Source organism: Triticum urartu, chromosome 7A (genome assembly GCF_056163025.1).
Source record: "Triticum urartu cultivar PI428250 chromosome 7A, HENAU_Tu73, whole genome shotgun sequence".
In the NCBI taxonomy this organism is placed as follows: Eukaryota; Viridiplantae; Streptophyta; class Magnoliopsida; order Poales; family Poaceae; genus Triticum; species Triticum urartu.
The window spans coordinates 50402945-50409260 of record NC_141879.1 but is presented as its reverse complement, the minus strand read 5'-3'; the positions used below and the strand labels follow the sequence as shown (position 1 = coordinate 50409260).

The 6316-nt window shown below is 49.7% G+C and overlaps 1 non-coding gene across 1 annotated transcript; it reads left to right on the top strand.

The window, feature by feature from the left end:
- The first annotated feature begins 3576 nt into the window (after positions 1–3576).
- Positions 3577–3652, top strand: LOC147957597 (small nucleolar RNA SNORD36). The gene has a single exon (XR_015612447.1). It is a non-coding gene; the product is annotated as a small nucleolar RNA SNORD36 (small nucleolar RNA).
- Positions 3653–6316: the final 2664 nt, after the last annotated feature.

Sequence of the window (6316 nt, the reverse complement as noted above, 5' to 3'; positions counted from 1 at the left end):
AGTGAACTCCTCGAGGTCCGGTGGCAGCGGGTTGTCATCATCTTCTCCGGCCTTGGAATGGTCCTCCAGGAGGTCAAGGTGGACGATGACGCGGTGGCGAAGCCCGCGACGCCCACGGCGCCGGAGCCCGCGGGTAGGCAGGGTGAGCCACTTCACCTTAGGGATGGCGCTGGGGTCGGCAGTCCAAGCCCAGAGCGACAGGTCGCGGGTGTCCTCCTTGCGGCGGGAGTGGGGCTCGATGTAGTCCAGAGAGCAGCAACGGCCGATGAGGAATGTCGCCACATACTCGTTCCAGGCATGCAGGGGCACCCCCTCAAGGCATAGCCGGACATGCAGCAGCATGTCCTCATTGTCAGCATGAGCCTCCAGCCTCCATTGCCGCGCAAAGATGCGATAGCCCAAGCCAGGCAGGTAGTCGCGGGACACGGCATCCGCGCAGTGATGCTGGTACATGAAGCGGATGAGGTATCTCTCCGGGTAGTGCTTGACCACCTCAACGTCCTCCTTGCGAGCCCCCAAGGCCTTGGCGATGTCTACCGCCACCTGCTGGCAGGAGACATCTTGACGGTCACCCTCGAGCCAGGCAACCGCCGCATTGGTGGAGAGGACGGCCGACTCCGACTGCATCTCAGGCGTCGCCGGGACGACGACGAAGTCTTCAGCCGGCCTGAGCGAGGCATCTCCAGGCCGCAGCGCCATGCCCAAGGGGGCGGACGGCAATAGAGGCGGCGAAGGAGGCGGAGGCACAGCACCAGGCGCGCCCGGCACCCTGGGTTCCCACCCACGGCCTGGGCGGGCAGGAGCTTGGGCAGAGGTCGCAGCGGGGCGAGGCAGAGGGGGTGGAGGCAGGACAGGGCCGTCAAGAGAGCTCAGGGGCATCCATCTGTTACGGCAGCCCCGCGATTTATGCCCGTTCTGCAGGTAGTGGGAGCAGCGAAGCGGGTCTCTGCAGCTTGAAGCTCTATGGCCCTTGAGCAGGCACCTGCAGCAGCGTCCGAAGAGCCAACGTGGGATGGGCGGCGGCCTGAATGCCGGAGCAGGCAAGTCCGGCTGGCGCGGCCCTTTACGCGACGTGACCAGCGTCCAGTCGCTGGTCACATCCATCTCGCGCCCCGCGCCACCAGCTAGCAATGAAGGCGCGCCCGCGGCAGGGCGGGGGGAGGCCATCTGCCCCCCACCACCGCAGTAAAGAGGGGCTCCGCCTTGAATGCTCATTGAAGGCGCAGCGGAAGAGGCAGGGTCCGAGCCAACCAGGGCGCGGCACGGAGATGCCCCGATCGGCTGCGAGTCCGGGACGAACTCCACGGAGGCAGCGGGGCTGGCCCGACCCCGACCACCCAGACATGGATCTGGATCTGGGGCCAACGAGGAGCGCGTCGGGGGTGGCAGCTGCGCAAGCTGTGCAGGGGAACGGAGCGGGGCACCAGCAGGAGGAGGTGGCAGGGGCATGAACCAGGCACCTAACACCAGGCCGGGAGCAGCATCCGTCGAAGCCGGGGCGGGAGCGGCAGCGGGCTCGGGCGCCACCGTGAGCCGCGTGGGAGGGGGAGACATATTACGATCCTTATAAAAGTGGAGATAACAACTCAGAAAAATAGCTAGAGAAGCGTACCATAGTGCCAAAACAATGCGATGGGGCCAGTAAGGCACTATTCATGCCACACATACCCGGTCCATAAATATCAGTCTCTCCGGATCCTCTCAATTCCAATTCCATAGCAATGATAGGCAGAGATCACCTGCATATCCAGAGAGTGAAAATCGTTGATCATATTTATATGTGTAGGCTTGAAAGGCACCAGGAACGATTCTACAGCAAGGGGGCATGATCTGTTAACCATTTTTTCCTCTCACACCTCACCATCTATAGAAGAGGGAAATTTTCCTGGACGAGGAGAGGGCTGAGCTTGCCAGCAACCATTGATCATGACCCGTACCGTGGTAGCATGACATCCCTGCAGTGTCGGAATCAACACCACAGAAGAGAGGGCTCATGTCTCACGATGAACATCTCGCTATCCATGAAGGTGAAGGTCGCAGGATGGGGCCAGGCCCGTATCACACACCTGTGCAGGGTGTGCGCCTGCACAGGGCCTCCAAATCATCGGGGCCCCAAATTTTGACATATTGTGTATACTAATTAACTGATAGTAATTAGGAGCAGGTAGAGTTGAGGGTTGAATAATCAAATAAAATGGAATAGTACTACTCTAGTACTAGTGCTACTCTCTAGGCAAAGAATTAACTCGGCCAATTATTACATGGGACTTTGCACAAATTAATTAACTAGCCTTTCTTTGTTCATGGCTCTCTCCTGCTCATCTTCCTTGGACCTCAGGCACAATTCCCTTTTCTCAAATCTTAAATCCTCATCAGAATAAAAAAAAACTTAAATCCTCACCAATCTTCACTCCTCGCTAATGTTCCACTCCTGATCCCCCATGTACAGATCAACACGTTTCTCTCGACCTCCTTCACCGCCTGTGGCCGGCCCTGCGACCTACGTGCATTGGCATCAACTGGAGCCTTGACTACAGTTTAAGGCTATAAAGTTCTTGTTATTGCTAGCCACATCCTGGCTCATCAAGAAGAGCAAATAGAGTCACATACATTGCCGCCCCACAGTTTGGCTTCTCACATCAGTTTAAGATTGCCTCATTCCATTTTATCTTTATCTTTAGTCTTTATTTGTCTCTTTGTTTTACTTTCTAGAATATTACTGTCGAAAACGTTCTTATATTATGAGACGGATGGAGTAAGTCATAATAATATAGAAAAATGTAAGAAAAATATAGAGTTGAGGGCCCACATTTTGATGTTGCACCGGGCCTCCGTTTTCTCAGGTACGGCCCTCGATGGGGCGACACGGTGAGCCATTTCCTGTCCTTGGCCTACACCTGGAGGCCTTCCAGCTCATGATGCAAGATCGTCATAATCATACAGTCATCGTAGTTCACCTGCATGGACATGCTGCTCTCGGTGTCCAGCAGGACATGTTAACGGTACAGACCGATGGAATAGCCGAGTGCACACAGTTCCGCGTTCTTGATTTGTCGCCGGATCCTGGGCTTTCCCAGACTGTGGACTCCAACCCATCTCGAGGAAGGAGTATGAATATGTGATGTGAATTCTGGTGCTTCTCGGATCTTTGGCTAAAGCTAGCTAGTGTACAAGTCAGCTGATGAGTCCACTTGTATGATCTTGTTATTTTTTCTTTCTTTCATTATGACCTGGGCCTACTTGTTCCTGCTAGCTGTTTCGCCTAGTAGTACAGTAGTAGTATCTGTTATGAAGTCACAATAATTAAGCTTCCATAGCGTGATTAACACATAATGCAACAACACTGATCATCAATCTTCTATACCGTTGATGGGCACTCTCTCCATAGGATCTTGTGTTGAGATGTGTACCTGAATTGTCTCATTTTATTGAGAATTACATTTCCAAGTATTTCCGTTCAGGGCTCTGCTATCTTTGTTCAAGCTTCACTGTTTTGACACCATTTAGTACCAGATGATTCTCAATTTAACATTTGATTTTACTATGAATTAAATTGTTCTACATAGCAGCTGGGATGAGGAGATGATGATTCCATATGATTATTCCATTACATTTCATGTTTCAAAATTGAGCTTTTTAAAACTAATTCTCAGCCTGCCAGATCTTTAATTGCTTGTGCAACCTATGAACAGTTCATTGTTGTGATTCCTTTGATTGAAGTTATCTTTTTGGTAAAACATGCACCAACACCTGTAGTTGGTTTGGGTTGCGGGTGGACAACAGGGTGATCGACCTCCTCAGCTCCCCACACGTTATCAAGCAGATCACCATCGAGCCCGGTGTCGAGGTCAATTGAGCACTAGCAACCAGTCATTATGCTTCCCCATCGTCTTTGATCTTTTTGCAAGACATTTTTGAATCTTTGTAGTATGAGAAGCGGGTTTTGTATGACTAGGTTTTTCACATCGTGATTCTGAGACCAGATAATTTCTTTAATTTTCGTGGCTTTAGTGTTTGTGCTGGATTGGATCTTCATATTTGGCTTGCTATTGATTTATTGCCAGATTTGGTAGCGTTTTCAGAGACCACATAATTTCTTCCGATGTTGTCTTTATTAGTCATGTTTGTGCTTGCTGTGCATAGGTCGTTTCCTTTGTTTTGTTTTTCGATAAAGGATGGATTATATTGACTCAAAATGGAGCATGAAGAAGATACAACATAATGAGCACACACCCGGCCTCTGCATAGTTAGGATGCACACAGCCAACACCAATGCATGCACACAAAAACACATCGACAAATAGTAGTCATATAAGACCAAAGCTATGCGTAGGCGAGGAAAAAAGAAAAAGAAAACTCAAGGCGATCACATCACGATCGGCAAACTATAATAATGACCATATCTGCACCGACAATCTCAAGACACCACGCGGACGACGAGGTTTTTCAATAGCAATGCCTTAAGGAAGGGAGTGACATTCAAGTGTCACTGGATCCAGCCACCCAAAGCTAGAATCTCGATGCAAACTATGGACGATGTCTTGATGCAGAGGGATTGTTGTGCAGCGGCGGCGGTCATATCGCTTGTAGCTGTTGGGATCGTGGAAAAGTGGCGGCGACAACGCATGAATGACCTCGATGGTGGTGCTACTTGAGCACCCAGTCTTAAGATCCGGGATGAAAACATTGGTCTGACCCGATTTGGGTATACCTGACAATGGCGATGTTTTGACGTTGTTATCTTGTTGAAGGCATTGTTCGGAATGTTCGGACTGATTCTTCAGGGTGCAAACCTAATTTCCTTTGTTTTGTGATAGTATGAAAATAGAAATTCTGCCGTGTGCAAATTGATGTCACTCAAAACACAACTATATCACTGGTTCCACAAATTCCGTCAGTTCTTTCGCGCTTACTAGACACAGTCTCCCACTCAGTTTTATATTTTCCGGGTCTAGCTATTGTCCGAAAAGCTTCTTCCAGATCCATGTCCAGCACCGGTTGTAGATGTATCGAAATATGTGGTTCTGTCCTCTCCTCCATTGTCGTCGGAGGTGACGCGTTGTTTTCTGTTGCACGCCTTTCTTTTGGCGAAGCAAAATTTCCAACTCAAGTTCTTACACTTGGGTCACCTCCCGCTGGGCTCTTATGTGCCTCGTTGCATGGGCTGCCATACGAGGCCTCTAGTGAGTCTTGTGGCTTGCTCTTCTGATTTGGTGGTTATCCAAGTCCACCACCTGAGCTAGCCAACCCTCCCTACAGCTAGGCTCGTGCTGCTGCACCCAGCGCTGGGCTCATCCCCCACACGTGGGTCGAGCCCTCCCGCTGCATTGCTGCTTGCTGGGCAGACCGCTCCTCCAGCCGCCTCACAACATGGCGTGTTTCTGCTGCTCTCTAGTAGTAGTCCTACAACATAAGCCGCTTGGTTGTCCGACAGTACGTCATCTGTACGCCTTCCTTCTTGATGGACTTCTAGCTCCCCGTACGCTTGAGTAGCATCCGTGTCCGCCTGTGCATCAGCATCCACAACAGTTGCACTTGTATATGTTGTTTCTTCATGGACTTCCGATGCCGTGTACGCCTTTATTTTTTCTAGGCGCATCGCACAAAGACGGCTTCTCCATGGCCGACCGCACACAATGAGCATTGCCTCTGCTCCAACAAAGATATCACTTACGTCCTTTCCATCGAGTAAACTTCGAAATCACAACTTTTCCGAACCATGGTTATCAAGGCGAACTTTTTCTTCCACAAGTCCAACAATTTGTTTAGCCACCACTTGAAGAACAGGATTTTTCTCATCCATGAGTTCACACAACAACATCATGTCACTATCGTCACCTTCCTGAGCCATGAGCGCCTTCTCCTTCATGGGCCTCTTACATTCTGACTTGAAGTGCTCAAGCATATTCTATTTGTGGCAGCGGATTTTTCTCTTGTCAAACTTTTTCTTCTTTGGCTTCTTCGACTATTCATCGGTGTCCTTTGCGAGATGGTACTTTTTGGCACTACCGGATGGCTTGTCTAAAAAGATCATCGTACACTTTATTATAAAGAGGTATGAAGAGATCTCATTCATTGATGTATTTAGGGGGTTTGTACTGAAACAGAAGTGTTATTTCATATTTGGAAAACGAATACAATATGCACTACAACTCATTTTACCTCAAGGCCCACACCATCTATAAAACTAATCTTATAGGCTCATACATCATCTTGCAAGAAGACAAACAGTAAAATTTCTTCAGACAGACTACAAAGTACAAGCTTATATAGCATTCCAATCTAGTTCTTGATGAAGGTTTTTAGCACGTCGAAG